The 19,057-nt window shown below is 40.5% G+C and overlaps 1 long non-coding RNA gene across 1 annotated transcript in view; it reads right to left on the bottom strand.

Annotated features, from left to right (window-relative positions):
• Positions 1-7,272, bottom strand: part of LOC128836171 (uncharacterized) — a 34,522-nt gene extending 27,250 nt beyond the window's left edge. Inside the window, exon 1 of the long non-coding RNA XR_008444741.1 lies at positions 7,209-7,272. This is a non-coding gene — a long non-coding RNA (uncharacterized LOC128836171). The remainder of the gene's footprint in view (positions 1-7,208) is intronic.
• Positions 7,273-19,057: the final 11,785 nt, after the last annotated feature.

The following is a 19,057-nucleotide window of genomic DNA, read 5'->3' as shown; positions in this document are numbered from 1 at the left end:
CAGACAAGGCAAACCAGCTTTTGACTAGACAGAAAGCTTTAAATATTCAAAAGCATATATATGACTAAGCTGGTTTTGAAAATTTTACCCTAAAGTTCCAAACAGATATTTTCAAACCCAGATGCATAAAGTTAGGTTCATAAATTCATATTGAATCACTTGCATAGGCATGGCCAGATATTTCAGAGGTGCTAAGCACTTACAGCAACCATTGGCTTCAAATGTGCCTCCCGCACTTCTGAAGAAAAAGGGGGGGGGGAAAATTAAGCCACTTCTATTTAGAAGCCTAAACAAGTTTCCAGCCCAATTTTAGGCACTCAGGTTTGAAAAATTGGGTCTCAGGTAAAGTTTACAAATTAAATTATTGTCTGGTGCTGGAGCTAAGTAAAAATTTTGCATTTGACACATTCTTCTTCTTGAACACAATTCTAACATGACAGGCAGTTGAATTAGGGCCAGACTGTGCCCGTTCGGCACGACGCAATACAGGACTATACCAAACTGCACTAGCTCAGGGGGATCAGCTGGAGGCATTTTGCCTCAGGGATGCACAATGCCTTCTGGAGTTCCCATGTGCACAGAGTGGTACAGGATGTAGCAGCAGTTGTAAGGTGGCACCATTTACTCTTCAGTATTGGACAACACATGGAGAAGGCAGGTCCATAGCCCTGATACCTGTCAGTCTCTTTCTATTGTCTTCTGGGAGACCTGTATTCCCAGGGGAGTAATGCTGGAGTGTCCCTTTTCTCCCATGAGTACAGGGACTACAACTCTGCCTGTACCCAGTGTTAGCTGTGAGAGCTGTTAGTGGTCAAAATCAGAACAAATATTTCAATTTTATCAAAATGAAATGTTTCAGTTAACCCCAAATTAGCATACTTGTTTATACGAAAAATCACAGAATTTCCCATGAGATTGAAACCCTGTTCCTGCCCAGCTCTAGTGCTACAGCCCCCTTGTGGTGGCCTTCTGCCAGTTCACCCAGGGTTATCTAGAGGAAAACATCTTAAATTATAGTTGAGGAGTCTGTGCAGTTCCAAGCCAAGTTCTGCTCTGCAGGAAGAATGGAGGCTTTGGATATGTTATATACCTGGAAGTAAGTGTTGCAAGGATTGTAACATGAATTACTACAGTAAGACTTATCAGCTCCCATTGCAAAGAAACTAATTACAGTAATTGTCCAAGTGAACCAAATCAAGTGAGCAATATTAAGGTCTCTAGAGAGCTACTAGGACTTATATTTGCTAGTTCATAAAAACATTTGCTTAGGGGAGATGTTTGGCTGTGGCTTTGACGAAAATTTGAATTAAAATATAGCTCCACCCTCTATAGCTTCCCAAATTCTTGTCTGAACCACCATTGCTAGAATTTTTAGATGCGATTAAAGAACTGTGTAAGAGGAATGAAAATATGAAGCTTAAGCAAAGGAATTTATAGGCTATATTTTGATTAGTGAAGACTCCTGGACACCTTGAAGCAAAACCATCCCAGGAGAATAGAGTTATACCAGCGAACAGTTTACCCCATTGATTTTAAAAAGCTTTATATACTGGAAGATTATGCAAGTCCCTTCATCCAACTAGTTAAGGTTAAAATGCTTACACTCTACTTAAGCAAAATTCCTGTTGTCCTCCACTGACTACACTGCACATAGGTTTCCCATCCCCCATGGCAGCACATGGGAACGGCAATAACCCCTACAAACCTGCTCTATGTGGGGTGGAGGGGATAAAGTGTACCTTTGTGAGTGGGAGCTGTGGGTGCGCAGCACCTCCACCATATCAACTTCTGTGCTTCACCTTCATCGCCATGAAATGGATTCAAAATACTCCTGCCTTCAATCTCAAAACACTCGTTCTGTTTAATGTAACAGTGTTTTTTGATCCTCTGATGAAAGGTGCCAGCACAGTGAAAGGAAATATTATTCTTAATCCTGGATTGTCTTCAAGGGTAAATGCATTTCATTTGCTATTCAGACTTTTCTAAGTGGGGGCAGGCTATTATGCCAAATTACCTGTGACTGGTTTATCCAGAGCTTATGCAATCAGCACAAAGCTTTGAACACCTACATGAATTGGCTTGTGATCTAAATGGGCTGATAATTTTGTTGCATGTACACAACTGTAAACGTTAGTAAAATACTTAAACATGTAGTCTTATTTTCAGACAAAATGAGCATGTAAAATTGGCATATGCTCCTTTTGCCCATGTTTACACACAAAATGGATAATTCCATGTTCTGACAAACCCATGTACACTCAGTTACCTGTTTAGCAGATTCAAATTTTGTATATATTGTGTACCCTAGTTTAATGAATATTGCTTGGGATACTATAAGATAGGATAATTAGAATCTAAAGACTAAATTCCACAGTATTCATTATGCTGAAGCCATGAGCAATTAAAAAACGTGAGCTGTAATTTTCAGAAAATTGTTTGAAAACATTTTTGTACAGCTCATAAGTGTGCAAAGAGAACAATGGAAGCAAGATCTCTGATCTCCACTTGAGGCCCTCAAACAGATGTAGAGTAAAAGATGTGATTCTATGTGGTGTATTTTCCTAACCACCGAATCTGAGGCAAGAAAATTAGTTAATAAGCTTAAAGGGATTGGACAGGGCTCTATAGAGACAAAAATATAGCCAAGACTGGATTTCAGCCAATACAAACATTGGCTTAGTCAAATGTTAAAATTTCTAGCTTGCAAGTAATGGTCTTTAATTCAATTTAAGTTTTTATTGGCTATTTTGATTTGTTTCAGGTTTAGTTTTATGAAGCCACTTGAAATATCAGGCATCAGATAAGCACCAGACATTACACTTTTAAAGCCAGCAATTATATTTTGCTAAACAAAGATTAAACTTTAATACTGGTTTTTCCCTTTCCAGCATCCTACATGCTTTTCCATGGCTAATTGTGACAGATTTTATAGTCAGTCACTCTTACATAAAGAGAAGGGACTATATTGGAGTGTCTCTTAAAATTCCATCCTGTAATGGTGTAAGTATTTTTTCCAGTACCAGATATGACACAAATTTCCCTTCTGGTTGACATCTAGCACAAGGCATGTTTTGAATTGGTGCATGCTTTCTAGGCTACCTCTGAGGGGAGCCATTATCCAACAGTTCTTGTTAGTGAAAAGAAAATGCTGTATCTAGTTATCCCTGTAGCATTTAATAGGCCTGATTCGCCTCTCCCCTATCCAGCATGAATCAGAAGCAAGTCCTTTGAAGACAGTGGCATCACACCTCTATAAGACTGGTCTAAAGTAAGATGGGAATCCAGGAATGTTCCTAGGTTTTCAATATGATTCAAGGATGAAAAGTGCAAAATGAAACTACTTACAGAAAGGCAGTATTCAATTTGTGATTTTTATTTCATTCATTCTTTCATGTGGTTTGATAAAGAATGTTCAAGAGATAAGGCACCACATTCTCACCTCAGAATGAACACAGTGGGACAAAGGCTGATCATAGTTTCACCAGTGTAAGTCTAGAATACCTCCATGGATTTCAGCATCCATTTTAACAGTGCTTATCCCATTTATCAGTTTGATCTTTTGTATTTGATATGTTTGTCAATTTCATTTGCGGCTACAAAAAACAACAAAAGCCAGCCTCACCTTTTAGGACCATAGTGTTTCATAGAAATAGTTAGATGCAGGGAGATTAAAACAGAATTGAATGAACTGCCAGAGCAATGGCATGGAATCATTATTGGTAAGTGGTGCCCAACATTTACATTAGAAAGTAAATAGTGAGTTCCCATAGTCTGCATTATTATCTAATGCTCTGGAGTTTGGTTCACTGGTGTTCTTAAGTGCTGGAACCTCCAAGAATATCTATGCAGCCCACATGAGCACACCACCCAGCCTGGATTGACAGACTTGATCTTGCAGGGCTCACGCTAGTGCTCTAAAAATGCTGTATAGACTGCTTTGAAGTTATGGCTTGGGCTGGAGGTTGGGCCTACCCCTCTTCCTAGGCTTCAGTGCCCAACTTTCAGCCTGGACTTGGAACTGTGTAGACATACACAAAGTATAACTTGAGGAACGCCATTTATTTCTTGATACTGCCAGATGGAAAAAAGATGCAATTCTTATTCATTTCAGGACCTTGAGAGATCTGAAAACATGCTACAAGGGATGGGTGAACTATACAGTTCAAGATTTGATTAAACTCCCAAACTATTGTGGGTTACATTTGTGAAAGATTTCCTGTACCTTAAATTTATATTTTTCCCCATGGTTTATTCAGTTTTAGGCACACAAAACATGTTTTTTCTAGTTATAGTGAAGTCTGGACTGCATATGAGGGATAAAAGAGCACCTTCATGCCATCATAGAAATGAAGGGCTGGAAGGGTCCTCAAGTCTATGAGTGCTGAGGCAGGATTAAGTATACGTAGGACCATCCCTATTTGTCTAATCTGTTCTTTAAAACCTCCAATGATTGGGATTCCACAAACTCCCTAGGTAACCTGTTCCTTATAGTTAGAAAGCTTTCTGATATCTAATCTAAATCTCCTATGTTGCAAATTAAGCTGACTACTAGTCCAGAGTTTCTCAACTAATGGGTTAGGATCATAACTAGATCGCCAGAATGTTTCAAAGGCTCCTGTGGCAGCTTCTGTCCCACTCTGGCTGAGTTCACTTCCCTGTTTCTGGCACTGCAACCTCTGGGGTCCCAGCACCACTCAGATTTGGCTGAGCAGTCATGACAACAGGACTTTGGGTAGGCCTAATTTGAGTAAGTGCCACTGCAACCCCATGAGCCAGGGCACAACTCCACTCACACAAGTTTGGTCTGGTCATGGGCTAGGGGCCAAACATGAATGGCACCGCAACCCCATTGGTTGCAATCTTTAGAATGGAGAGCCAAGCCCAGCCAGCCCCATAGCACAGGAACTGCAGGAGTCGCAGATTTCGGGGAGGGAACACCACCTTCACCCCCTGAATTACCTCAGAAGACCACCTGGCCTGTCTGGGTTGGGCACATGCAACAAAAATCTGGGGTGGCTCATGACCCTGTGTGCCCCCCTCATTGATTCTGGCAGGGGGTATAAATATCCTTGCTGACCCCAGTGCTAAAATGCCTACTTACGGCTCTGCCCCTTGGCCTCCCCCTCCTCCCCCCCCACTATTTACTGGGTCGTGACAGACCATAAACATTTACAAATCGGTCCTGAGCCCCAAAAGGTTGAGAACCCCTGTAATCTATATACACACTATATCTGTCAAGGATGTGACAAGTAATGTTTTTATTTTTTCATTAGAAAGTATTTCTCTGCTTTTTCTCAGTCTATTATTTTTTCATAAGAAATTTTAATTCGCCTTCCCCCTCCTAGTAAGGCATAACCCACTTACATGTAACACTCCTGTTAATACACCCCAGAATGATATTAGCCTTTTGAGCAAGTGCTCACATTATTCACCGATTCAGTTTTTTAATCCACTATAACCACCAGCTCCTACTACAGCCTAGTCTGATGTTCTCCATTTTGTAGTTGTTCATTTGATTTGTCCCTTCCTATGCATAGTACTTTGCACTTGTCTTAACTGAGTGTCGTCTTCTTGATTTCAGATCCAATTTGTCAAGGTCACTTTGAATTCTAATCCTGTCCTCTGAAGTGCTTTCAACCCCTCCCAGCATTGTCTTATCTGCAAGTCTTATAAGCACACTCTCCACTCCGCAAGTCATTAATAGAGATATTAACTAGTAACTGACCCAGGACAGAACCCAATGGGACCCTATGAGAAACATCTCCTCAATTTGACAGCAAATTGTTGATAACTATTCTATGATCTTTCCAGTTGTCCAGCATTACCTTAGAATAAGGTTATCTACACCATATTTCTCTAGTTTGCTTATGAGAACATCACTTGGGACTGTGACAAAAGCCTTACTAAAATCAAGGTGTATCAACTTACTCCCAATCCACTAGGCCAGTAACTCTGTCAAAGAAGGAAGTGAGGTTGGCTTGGCATGATTTATTCTTCACAAATCCATGTTGGCTAATCCTTGCACCCTTATTATCCTCTAGGTTCTGTGACAAGATGGCCAGTGTTAGTATGGCGGGTCAAGCACTTTTCCTGGCAGGGTGCTACAATGCCACCCCTTGCCCCTGCTCTTGGGCACCAAGGGCCCTATTAGTGGCCCAGAAAGGTGGCAGAGGAGGGAAGTGGGGGAGGCAGTCAAGGTTTGCTCCTCACTCTGAGCTCCAGCCCCTCTCAACCCCTGCAGGTTCTTACCCTCTTCCCCCTTGGGTGGAGCACCTTCAGGCCTTAGTCAGTGAGGGAGGGAGGGAGTCCATCCCTTACTTTAGGTCTCTGTTCTTTCAAATATCACAACACACCTCTAAGCTGCTGCTGCTGCTGTTGTAGTTGTCATCTTCTTCTTCCTGACTGGCTGAAGCAGAGTTTTTTTTATTAGGTTCCTGATAGGGCCTTAATTGACTGCAGGTGCTCCAATTAACCTGTAGCCACCATCCCTAGTCTACAGGGAACCACGCCTTAATTAGCCTAAGGTTTATATATTTCCCCTCTACCACTGTTCCACTACTCCCTGGCCCTCCTGTATCAGAGTACTTATAAATTGATTGTTTAATACCTTGTCTCAGTATCTTGACTGAGGAATTATAGGCGAGTCAGAATTGCCCCTCCCCCCTTTTTCAATATATGTATTATGTTTGCTCTTCTCCAGTCCTCTGGGACCTCACCTGTCCTTCAAGAATTCTCAAAGATAATTGCTAATGATTTATAATCCTTTGGGGCTTTAAGGAATAGATTTTTGGTCAGCTGGCTCTGGGGGGGACATTGCTTTAGTAGTACTCAGGGGACAAATTTGCCCTGAATCTCAGTAAGCAACCTTCTGCTTTCGATTATACAGTCATCTACTGATAGATCATGCACTCAGAATTTGGGCAAAGGTTTGCATGACAGTATAGCAAAACAAATTGTGCTTCAAAGGCATAGAATTATGCTCTTTTGATGTGCTAAGATAAAAATACAAACCTAAAGCCTGGTTCCAATATATTAAAGTAAAGCCTTTATCTTGGGATTTAGATCTAGAGGCTGGGCTTTAAAACCTACATTTCTGGTGTATTAAGTGTTTATCAGTATAGTATAGGAGATCTACAGAATTTAAGGCAAAAATCACCGCCCAGTCTACAGGGACAGTCTTTTCCCTCCCTTCCCCTGTAACTCCATACCTCCTGAAGAGCCCTGTTCCACGGGCATTTCTGTGAGGGAGTCATCCAGACTTCAATATTTAACCTATAATGGAATAGATATGTGCCCATGACGTGAGCTGCAAAGCAAAATTCCAGCTGAAATATACTGGTACTGATCAAGGTTTGAAGGAGAACCCTGGACTCTGGACTGCAAACAAAAGACAAAAATCTCTCAGAGACTATGGTGCTTAGATTGTAATTACAAGTCAATCTGTTTTGAAAGTACTCAGAGCTTTTCTGTTTCCATTTCTCAAAGCACAGAATCTGAAGTTGAGAATACTTTTCTGTTCTTAAACCTCAGGACAGTTCACAGTTTAAGCACCCAGTCCAAATTGGGACAGGTGGCAAAAAAAAAATCTATTCTGTTCCCAATTCATTGAAGGGGAGTTCCGGCAGCTGTTGAAGGGGAAACAAAATAAGTGAAACTTGAAGCGTGGAAATAGTATAAACCCAGACTTGGAGCCATTACACTCTTTGGTTCTTTGCCTTTGCAACCCCAAATAGAGTTTCTTTTCTTGGTAATGTGTTACAGATATTTTAAAAATATGTACTTGCAGAATCAGGTCACAAATTGCAAACAGCCAGAACTGTAAGCCAAAAGGAAACATTAACTTTTACATGTAGTGTAATGAAGCACTGTTGTCCTTAAAGGAGGACAATCAGGACCAGGTCCGACCCTGCACAATTAGAACTGACACTTTCCTGAGGCAGTCACAATATTTGCGATCAATTAAATAAGGTAGGGCCTAATGTGTTATGAACTATGGTGCATATTCTTGAGCTCCATCTACTGGCACATTTACATACATACAGTCCTCTCTTTAATAGACCACTGTCATATCAATGAAGTTACTTCTGTTCTTGAGTCAGTTTTTTCACCCCTCCTTTCCCGTCTCCCTTTTCTATTTTTAATCCTATTTCAGTGGCAAAATGGGAAAAGGAAAAATGGGGCAAGCTGGACAAAGAGAAAAAGAAAGGAGGAAAGATAAAGGGAGAGGAAGAAAGGGAAAAATAACTGAAAAGCCAAAAACTGGAAAACATTTGGTTTTAAAAACATCACGCGTTTTGATTTCTCATTGAAAAAATAAAAAAATGTAGAGAAAAACCAAGCTTTTTGAATTTGTCATGAACATTCTTGCCATTTTTCTGCCTAGCTTTTCTGCTAATCTTCTGATCATGAAGATCAGCCAGATTTTCAGATATAGCCACAATTGTGCATTCACCAAAATATGCATGCACCCTTTGAACCTGCAAATCCACTAATTTACTGAAGAGCTCAGGTGAACAGGCTGTCAAATTATACGTGCAAATTCAATAACTGTATGCCTAATTATCAGTCTGTCCATGGTACTGTGGTGGTATTTGGGGCAAATACGTTCTTTCAGATAGAGCAATTTTGTCTACAACAGAAAATTCAGCTCTACAATATACAATTAATCTTAGCTATATAAAATAAACCAATTGTCCTGTTGAGGTACTGGTTATTAGCATGCAGAAATAAAACCTTGCAATTTTCCAATAATACATCTAAGAAGGAAAAATAATTATTATTTTGCCCAGCAGCTTTCTTGGACTATTTCTCCTTTAGTACTGATATCTTTATTTATTTTTTTTTTTTTTTGCGTGCAGGCAGATGATCATAAAGAGAACATTCATCTCTAATATTTACGGTAAGTATTAAGACCTACAGGATATTGGCCAGACATTATTAGTGCTGTGAAATAATCTCACCATCAGTTTTTCTAATGAAGACCATCTGCAAACAGAGCTATTTGGTACCAAGGGACAAGTCAAATTGTGTTGAATCCAGCTGAACTTTGAGGGGTTATTGATGTTGTTATTATTGCTTTCACTAACAAAGGGAGGAATTACACCTGAAATCCACTACAAGAGCCCACATATTAAAAATGCAGAGACATCTTCAATTAAAAGAAACCTGCTTTGCTGTAACTAGAGCTTTAAATAATCTGAATGTGCAGGTGCAGCCCAGTAACCTATTTAAGAATTATTTGCATACTTTGTGGCTTCTAGGTAGAGTATTTTCCCACTTTTTCACACCCAAGTAAAAAAAAAAAAAAGGTCTCTGGAAGAATCTAAAGAATGCTTGCAGTAGTTCTTGTTGATTCAATATTATGCTTCATGAATGTTTCATTATTCTTAATATATTTTTTTTAATTTGGAGAACATCCAAAGCTAGAAAATTATGTAAAACAGGGTTCTTAACCTTTTTCTTTCTGAGGCCCCCTAGCATGCTATAAAAACTCCAGAGCCCAGCTGTGCCACAACAACTTTTTTCTGCATATAAAAGCCAGGGCCAGCGTTAAGGGGGATCAAGCAGGGCAATTGTCCGGGGCCCCATGACACAGGGGGCATTGCAAAGCTAAATTGCTCAGGCTTTGATTTCAGTCCCGGGTGGTGGGGCTCGGAGCCCCAGGTTGCAGTCCTGCATGGCGGGGGTTTGGCTTTCTGCCCTTGGCCCTAGCAAGTCTAACGCCAGCAGTGCTTGGCGGAGTCCCTGAAACCTGCTCACACCCCTCCCCCCCCAAGGGGCCCCAGGACCCCTGTTTGAGAACTACTGATGTAAAATACATATGGAAAGAAAAACAAAATCTGCTTAATTTTCATGAAGGCTTTGAAGGAATTTACCTTAAACCAGACTTTGGAATGGTTTGACCCACTATTCTGAAGGATTTTATCTTCTATAGCAAGTTATATCACTGTGTTGATTCAAATTGTGCAAAAGAAATGTGGTTTTCCAGCAGGAAATGTATGAAATACACTAGTTACAACTGACATTAACATATTTTCCTTTTGCCTTTTGACTGGCATTCTATAAGGTTGCCATGCTGAAATAGTTGATTTGAGAATCTTTATTCAAAAGTAACACTCTTTAATTAAATCTGTGTCCATTTTCAGGTAGTAGGTCAGACTAGATCATAACGGTCCCTTCTGGTTTAAAAATCCATGGATTTTAGCTCTAACTACTGTTATACCATTTGTGGGGTTCTGATGTGGAATTTTACAGTTTATACAGCATTTCAAAATAATAAATTCTTGGCACTTCTATACTTAGGGCCACATTGTCATTAGCTGTAAAACTGGAATAAGCAAATTGAAGCCAAATGGAGCTAAACTGATTTACACCATCAGAGGATCTGGCACTTTGTCCTGAGATGAAGTGTAAATTAATACAAATAATATTGATGTTGGCATGTTCACTTTTTTAGAAGGATGAAAGTAGTAAGGAAAGGTCATCAAACCTAGTTGCCTCATGATGCTTATTGGTCAAATGCATTTCACATTAATGTGATGGTCAATGTATTAGGTACAGCCACATCAAATCAAAGCGGGCTGGGTATCACAAAGCAGTAATTGTCAACCTGATCTGTCTAGTTCCTGACAAAGTCTAGATTTCTATGGTGAGTTCCCAAACCATACAGAAAAAGTCTGTATGGGGCAGGAACAACCAGAGCATGCCATTCATCAATACAGCATGAAAGGGATGAGATAAAAGCAAAGAAAAGCACACACACGAGGATTCCTGACTGTGCATGGGGCTGACTCATTTCTATTCTCTCTCTGCCTGATGCTCCTTTTCAAGTGGGATAGTAACTAGATTAGCAAAGCCATATCTCAAAGTAGCTGTTTGAAGTGCTGTTTGTGAGCCAATAATAGCCAGAGCCAGAATTTTTTGTTTTTGTGGGGGAAGGCAGGTACCAGGGGGAAGGAAGTCACCCACCCACCCACAGTTATTGCATCAGGCAAAGGATAAAGTAATCCCTGTTCACCGGCACTAATAATCCTCCTCCCTAGTAGGCTGAGTGCCCGATCCAGAGGTCTGACTCTTAATTTCCCCTCCCTGTCTCTGAGTCACACTAGCATTCTTTCCTTCTCCATGACTAAGTGGGAAGTAGAATGTCTAACACATATACAGGTGGTGTCCCTTAGTCATTTAATAACATTTCTCACATTAGAGAGGACTGAGGAAAGAATGGTGGGTATTAGATGTGCTAAAAGGTTCAGTAAATTAGAGATATGTCTGATCAGGAACCTCATACCCAGATCATTCTCTCACCCCCCCGACCTTAACTTTGAGTATGGTAGGAGTCAAAACTGGAGCCAACCCTAGTGGTGTCTCCCTGTAATAGGCCCTGACTGGAACTTTGAGTGTGAGCATTCTTTGCAAAAGCTCCAATTCAGAGGTGAACTTTGTACTTTGAATGCATTTCTACAATCAGTGAAAAACAGGTGAGATAATGACTTGTCTCTCAAGCGTCAAAAGCTGCATTCCTTGAAACTCCAAAAACTGGCATGGACAAAACACTGGAAAATACACTACAAGGAATACTCCCACGTTGGCAGTGGGCTGGATTAGGTGATGTAATGGGCTAGATTTTCAAATACATTAAGTATTCAAATGAGCACCACCTTCGTGCATGCAATTACTGCAACAACATGCACCAAGGATCAAAAACTAGCCCTTTATACAATTTTCATGTGCAATTATCAGAATTTCATGGACAAACCGGAAATGTAAATGCATGCCTAGTTAAAGTGAAAATCTAGCCTAACAGCCACTTCCCATCTTTAACTTCTAAAATTCTATGCCATTCCAATACAAATCATGCATTTTAGTGAGACAGAATTCTAAGTATCACAAGAAAAATATGTCATTTAATCACAGAATTCCCCATGTTTACAGAACAGTACTGAGCTACGCTAGGGCTAGATTCTCACCCTCCGTGCCCTCTCCTGTACAGAACAAACTGTAACAAAGCAAGGCAAAAAGCTGCTGCAGAGACTGCTAAACTAAACAATTTGCAACACCTGTGCTTATGTAATTCCATCCAAAGCAGTGAAACCCCAGTCTAGGAAGAGGATGGAGAATCCTATAGTGACTCACAGCAATAGGAGGCGGAATGGAAACAGTGAATTTGGCTTAATCACTGAATCAGTTGTAATGCCAACGAATGCATATTCTCTTTGTGATCCAATTTCCCATCAAATGTATTGCTGCTGGCAAACAAATTCAAATATTTGAACTTGATGCCCTGTTGATTCACTGGCCTATGAGCTACACTTGCATTTTATGTCCTTTTGGTACAGGTACAGTGAAGAAGGAAGTTTTATTAGGGCCTGATCCAACTGCCATTGTAGTCAACTAGGACATAGATTTAATGAGGGCCACAAAAAGCCATATGATAGTAGAAGTTGTTATTTCTAAGTGATCTGTGTCAGACTCAGACTGAGAAACTAGAGAAAGCTACATTTCCCGTTATCAACACCCTGGCCTGTCAGGCCTACTTTTCCAAAGTTCTTCTTATTAAATCAAAGGGGGTACATTTATAGCCAATAAAAGGAAAGACTTATGCAGCATATAATTAACTTGTGGCATTCACAGTCACAGGAAGTCATTGAGACAAGTGCTGTGGCCCCATTTTAAAAACAGATTGCAAAATTTGTCAACCACTGACAAAATTTTTGGTATGTAAATTAAAGTAATGATATTGATAACTGAACCTTACCTCACACTTCAGGATGTAAAATGATTGCTTGTGGGGGCTGGGGAGGAGGGCAAACAGGGAATTTCCCCCTCTCTATCATTCCAGATATACACCGTTGTACAGGCAGGTACAGGTCTGTCGCATCTTACGCGCATTTAACAGGTGCGAATTCAGCTTTATGCGGTCGGCAAAAAAACAAAACAAAAAAAGAGAAGAATAACAATTTAAATACTGTACCTGTAGTGCGGGTGATTCCGCCCGCCATTACACTCAATGTAATTTTGACTATACGCGGTTTTCGCTTTACACACTGACTGTGGAATGTAACCCCAGCGTAAGATGAGACAGACCTGTAGGTGCGTTATAGGATTGTTGGCCTTCCTCAGAAGCAACAAGAGGTGCCCTTGCTGAAAACAGGATCCTGGACTAGATGAGCCTTTGTTCTGATCTGACATGGCAGTTATAATGCAGCATGAGTATTATGGGCCTTTTAATTACACCAGTGTGAATTAGGACTAGCTCCACTGAAGTCAATGGAGCTGCACAAATGTAATTGGTGCAAGTCAGAAGAGACTAAGATCCAATGGTTCTGGGTGCTCCAGCAAGGTTTTTTTTTTTTTTTTTTTTTTTTTTTGATGTGATGGAAAAGAAGGACCTCTGTCTTTTTTTTCTTCCCACAGGACCCCTTTATCTCTCCCCCTTTAATTAACTTATCCCCTTTCTTCCACACACTCTCTCCCTGACCCCACTGCATAGCTGAAAGGTGATCGAAATTCTCTTCCCCTTCCCATATATGGTATTTGGGAGGGTTCAGTGGATCTTTGCTCTCCTCTTCTTTCGCTGGTTGGTGGGGAAGACAAAAGGTGACATATTTCTCCACATGGTTCAGGAGGGATTATATTACATTTGTCTGTTAGCTGTGCCTAAGAGTTGTTAGAACCAGCAGGGAGTTGATCAATGCATTTGGACAGCACCAAGTTAGATCTGTTCCAACTCTGAAGGATTCAGTTCACATGCAGTTCACAAACTGACCCTGGAGGATCCATTCACAAGAAGCCAACCCTCACAGGTTTCCTTAGAGATCCAGGTCACATAGAACTGTCCCAAAGCTGCTCTTAACAACCAGATTTCAGGTCCCTTCAACTTAATTTTTCTGGGGTGGGTCCAGTGGTCCTATTAAGTCCTCCTGGAAAGAAATACCTTTCTCTTGCTGCACTTCCCAGATTTTCATGAGGTCCTAGTTGGCTACTCCCTTCAGCACAGTTCTTATTGTTAAAGCCATTTAATCCATAAGGGTCTTCTGGTAGAAGACAGAATGAGAAAAAAGTGCCTGGCTCTTTTCACAGAGCAGTGAGAGTAGCTAAGTACTCCACTGACTATAGGGGCAGAAACAGCTCATAATTCTTATTTTATCATCAACCCCCATTAATCAGGGCTTCCGCTTCAGTGGTTAGTATCATAGATCCCAAAAGCTAGCATCATTCCTTGGATTTTTACTGAGCAGAGGTAAAAACATCTGATAGCCTACAGGAAAATGACAAAGCTGTTACAGAGACAAGGTGGGTGAAGTAACCTTTTTTATTGGACCAACTTCTATGGATGAGAGACAGTTTGGACAACAGATGTTGGTCCAGCAAAAGAGATTACCTCACCCTCCTTGTCTGTGTAATATCCTGGGACTGACACGGCTACAGCTACACTGCATAAAGCTCTTACAGCTCAGCCATCCTCATGGTCTTAACGGAAGGTTGATTTAAACTGCCTCTAACCTAAATAGGATTCAAAACTTATAAATGTTCTTCTTGAATCCAATTTAAAATGGTAATAGATTTCTCCCAAATGCATTCAGAATAAAGTATATTCTCCTTCTGCAACTCAGATAAAGAGAAATTTCTGACCACAATGTTTCTGAACCTATCCCTAGAGTCAAATTGGAATTTTTATTGCTTGCCTTGCCATTTTAGTCATGCTACATTTTAGCACTTTTAGTTCTAGAAGTACTAAATATATGACCAAAAGTTTTTGAACCAGTTAGAAAACAGACTTCTTGTCTTGTGTTGTTTATGAACTGGAAGTCACTCCCATTCTCTTTTACATACCCTCATAGCTAAAGCTTCCCAGAAGGCGTTCAATACTTCTGTGCTGTGTAATATATTGTCAAAATGGAATTCATCCTTATTTCTGTTTAATGGCCTCTGTCAGTGATTGCATAGTCTGTTAAATAAGTAAAATGTTGCGGGTGGAATTGGTCCAAATGAAAATCACAGCCAGTCCAAAACAAAAAACTTCGCTCAGATACCACAACCTTACCTCATCAGCCAAGGGACTCTGAGAAGATAAGATTTATTTAGTAACAGTTTACATTTGATGATGTACAAATACATGACTCAGACATCGCATCTTAGCATCTCCATAATGGGTTCAATAACAGCCTACCGAAAAGGCAGCCTTAGCATTTCTTCTCCTTCAGGGAAGCGTCTAGAATGTGTTCTTTGTTTTCTGTTACATTCCTTTGTTAACGAGAAAGATCATTATTTATTGTGTATTACAAGAGGACCTAGAAATCCCATTCAAGATCAGGACTACATTATGCTGTTCATTGTACAAAACATAGCTGTTACGTTCATGATATACACACACAGAGAAGTTAGCTAAAAGACAGAATATTCTGCATAGGAGGTTGTAACGTAACACTAGTTTATTTCTTAAAAGCCATAACTTTAACACCATAAGAACAAAAACAGAGCGAGACAAGGCAAGCTTCTCCCTGAAACAAAGAGTCCTGAAACCCACATTACTGTAAGCTGATGGTCTAAAAACTGACTGTTGCTAGGCCCAGATTTCACACTTCCATATAGAACTGCCTAGCCTAAAATCAGTACCAGGAAATCCCCCTGAAATTTAAAGTGACAGCCTACAATTTTTAACATGGTTGTCAATACACCCTAATAGTAAGAGACAGAAATTGCCCCAAATAGCTTACAGTCTAGATAGCCAACACAGAAAAAGAGTGGGGGGAGAGGGAAGTGACTTGCCCAAAAATCACATAGCTGGTCAGTGGCTAAGATGGGACTAGTACTCAGGTCTCCTCAGGTCAGCCTGTGCCCTACTATTGCACCACACTGCTTCGCTAATCATGTCAGACCAGGAAGGCATACATTTTTCTGCATTATTTGTAAGTCCAATAATTATTAGTGGTGGCAGAAACTTACAATATTCAAAAGTTGGTTCCATTCAGATAAGTCCCCCTACAGATCACATAGGAATGACTCATCCCTACATATGGCTTAATCAGGTTCTAGTTCAGGGATGACTCCTCACAACCGTCTCTCACCACACACAAAACCTAAATAAACAAATGGGATTTACATTGTGCCCTGTAAGTCAACAGAGTCAGGCTGTCACAGACCAGAAGGGAATATGAATTCCAGACATGAGGGCTCTCTGCTGAAAGTGTCCTGTCTTCCATGTTCAGGTCTAGAGACTGTGAGCAAAAGCTAATCACCTGATCTCAACTTTCATGATGGTACATGGCATGAGAGTTGGCCTTTCAGGTTGCTATAACCTAAGCCATGATATTTAGGTCCCGATCCAAAACCCATGAAAATCAGTAGAAAGAGTACCATTGATTTCGATGAGCTCTGGATAAATCCCCTTAATGATCAGTATGAGTGCCTTGAATTGCAGATGGAAGTGAATACTTTTCAAAGCTTGTTGTCATTAAGTGCATATAGATGTCAGAAGCATACCCATACATTTAGTAACACACACAAAAAGAGACTGAAAGACAACGCCCCTGGTTGGAAGACTTGGACCATCAGACAGTGCTCATCCTATTGCATGTCTTAAGTTTTGATGGCAGGATATTGAGCAACGGAATCAGTTCACTTCCCACTCCGGCCATTGCCAACCCTGCAAATGGTTTGACAGATGAATTTTTGCCTGCATTAAATTAGCCTGAGAATACTTTGTGATTAAAGCACCTCTGGTGACTGTGGATACACACATAGCTCATGAATTGTGCTATGTATACACAGCTATAGCGCCCATATTTTTTTCACTTTAAAGTCCATATCAATGTTTTCCAGTCCAGCTGGCTATAGCTTCCACATTTTTATCTTCAGGATGCTGAGGACCAATTGAGGGAAGTGTTTTGAGTATCAAAGATACTACTATAAAAACAATATTAAGAAAAACAACCTCACAAGAGGAAACTATGAAAATGTATCATCAGAATCCATTTCCTACATTTCTGGCACTAGAAAGATAAACCGACCATAATGTACGTGTTGATTACAAGACAACGTCAGACCTGTCAGAGTCTAAAATTATCACCATAAGACACACACAAAGCACGCAACAGTCTATATTTGTAAATAAACAATAAGAGACATTTAAAATATGGTTTAATAACATTTTAGGATATGAATGGCAAATATTTTAGCAACCATGTAATGAAAAGTCTTAGCTCTCTTTTGGTTCTTGAATAGAATACAAAATATAAGTGTAAGAGAGTATAATGTGCCATTATAATAAGAATTAAGAATTATATTAAATAAGGCTAGATTTTGGAGTTAGCACAAGCCCTGTGTCTGGGGCTGTGTGTAGTTGCACTGTCCCAGAAGCACACCAGAGGCCAAACTGTGACTTGGAGAACCACAGTTCAGTACCTACTGTACCATGGCTGGCCATACTCCAGGAGGGAAGTGATCTGCCACAGCCCTGTGCCTGGCACGTCTTTCTTCCTTCTCTGTACAGGCTCAGCTGCACTGGCTGGCATATTGTGGATGGCAGGGGGAGAAGAGAGTCAAGTATTCCCTGCCCACATGCACAGGAGGGGGAGCAGTGGCCCCACGGAGTATTCTTTTTGCTCTCGCTCCACACTCCCTATGCTACAACCCATGATGAAGGCAGCTTGCATAATGGACAAAGAGGGAGCCAAATGATCCTTTCCTCTGCGGCTTGAGCATATACTGCAGGCCATAATGTGACCCAAAGAAAGTGGTATTACCTATAATGCCAAGTTCACTTCTCATTAGGTTGTGGAGACCAAATTCTCCTGAGGAGAATCTTCCATTTTGTATCCATCCATATACAATGTTAATTTGTTGCAAAGCCACAAGTCACACAGGATGGCACTATTACAAGAGAATAAAGGGTCTAACATTATAAATTAAAAACTTTGTCCTTGGAAAAGTATTCATATATGCTTTTTTTAGGCCTGAAAGATAATTAATCTATTGCTTTCCTTGAGTTCGTCATCTCAAGCTGCTTTTACTGTACTTCTAACCATAGACTGACTGGCCTTAGAAAACAGATACCTATTTTCTGTGTTGGTATTTTCAAATATATGCCAATCTGAGTGTTTCTCATCCAGTACCAATATCTGCAAGGCTCTCTCTGGGCTCTTTGAACTCTGTGAAAAGAAAATACACACCCAGTTTACAAGCTAATGCCCCTTTGACTGGTGGCCCTCTTCTCAGCAGGAGTGTAAAACTTGTGTCGTGGCACTGGGTGAATCTATACTTCGGCATGTATATTTGTCCTGTGGCAGCGCTGCTTTCTATGAAAATAGAAGGGTGATCCAGTATTAGGGCACAAGCCTAGAACTTGGGAAACCTGGGTTTGAGTCTATGTTTCACAACAAACTTGCTCTGTGACCCTGGGCAAGTTGCTTAGCTGCTCTGTGCCTCTGTTCTTCATCTGTAAAATGGAGATAATAGCTTTTCCCTACCTCACGGTGGTGCTGTGAAGATAAATACATTAAAGATGATCAAGTACTCAGATCCTGTAGTAATGGGGGCCATGTCAATACTTGAGACAGCTAGCTCTCTCTCCAACAGCTAGCTAGCTCTCCAAAAAGCAGCCTTTGGAGGTCATATTTTAAAGTGATATTCTATACATTTCATATACTAAGATGATTTCACATATCCTCCAAGCATTCTCTATAATATAGTGGGTTTATTAGCAGCCACATCTTGTGAATTTTGCATGTGTTTTGACCATTTTCTGTACCATTGACTTATTTTATTCTGGAACAAAAGTGCCAACAGGTGAATTGTGCTGTAAGGGGCTATGTTGCGCTTAAGATATTACTGGAGGGAACTCAGCAAAACCACCAACTGAAATCGGGTGAGCTCATGGGAACCTCCAATAGAGAACATCAGTGATGTGGTAGACTTCAATATAATTACTCACCCCCAACCCTTTCTAATGTCTTTTTAATGAGAACATGACACGACCATCTTCACTCTTTCAGCTTCCCAGCCAGGGATTTAATTGTATCTGGCCTGAAAATAGCTCTCTACTTATTAAGTAAGTCTT

This window comes from Malaclemys terrapin, chromosome 4 (assembly GCF_027887155.1).
Source record: "Malaclemys terrapin pileata isolate rMalTer1 chromosome 4, rMalTer1.hap1, whole genome shotgun sequence".
NCBI classification, from domain to species: Eukaryota; Metazoa; Chordata; order Testudines; family Emydidae; genus Malaclemys; species Malaclemys terrapin.
Note: the sequence above shows the minus strand (reverse complement) of the source record. Positions and strands in the feature narration are given on the sequence as shown.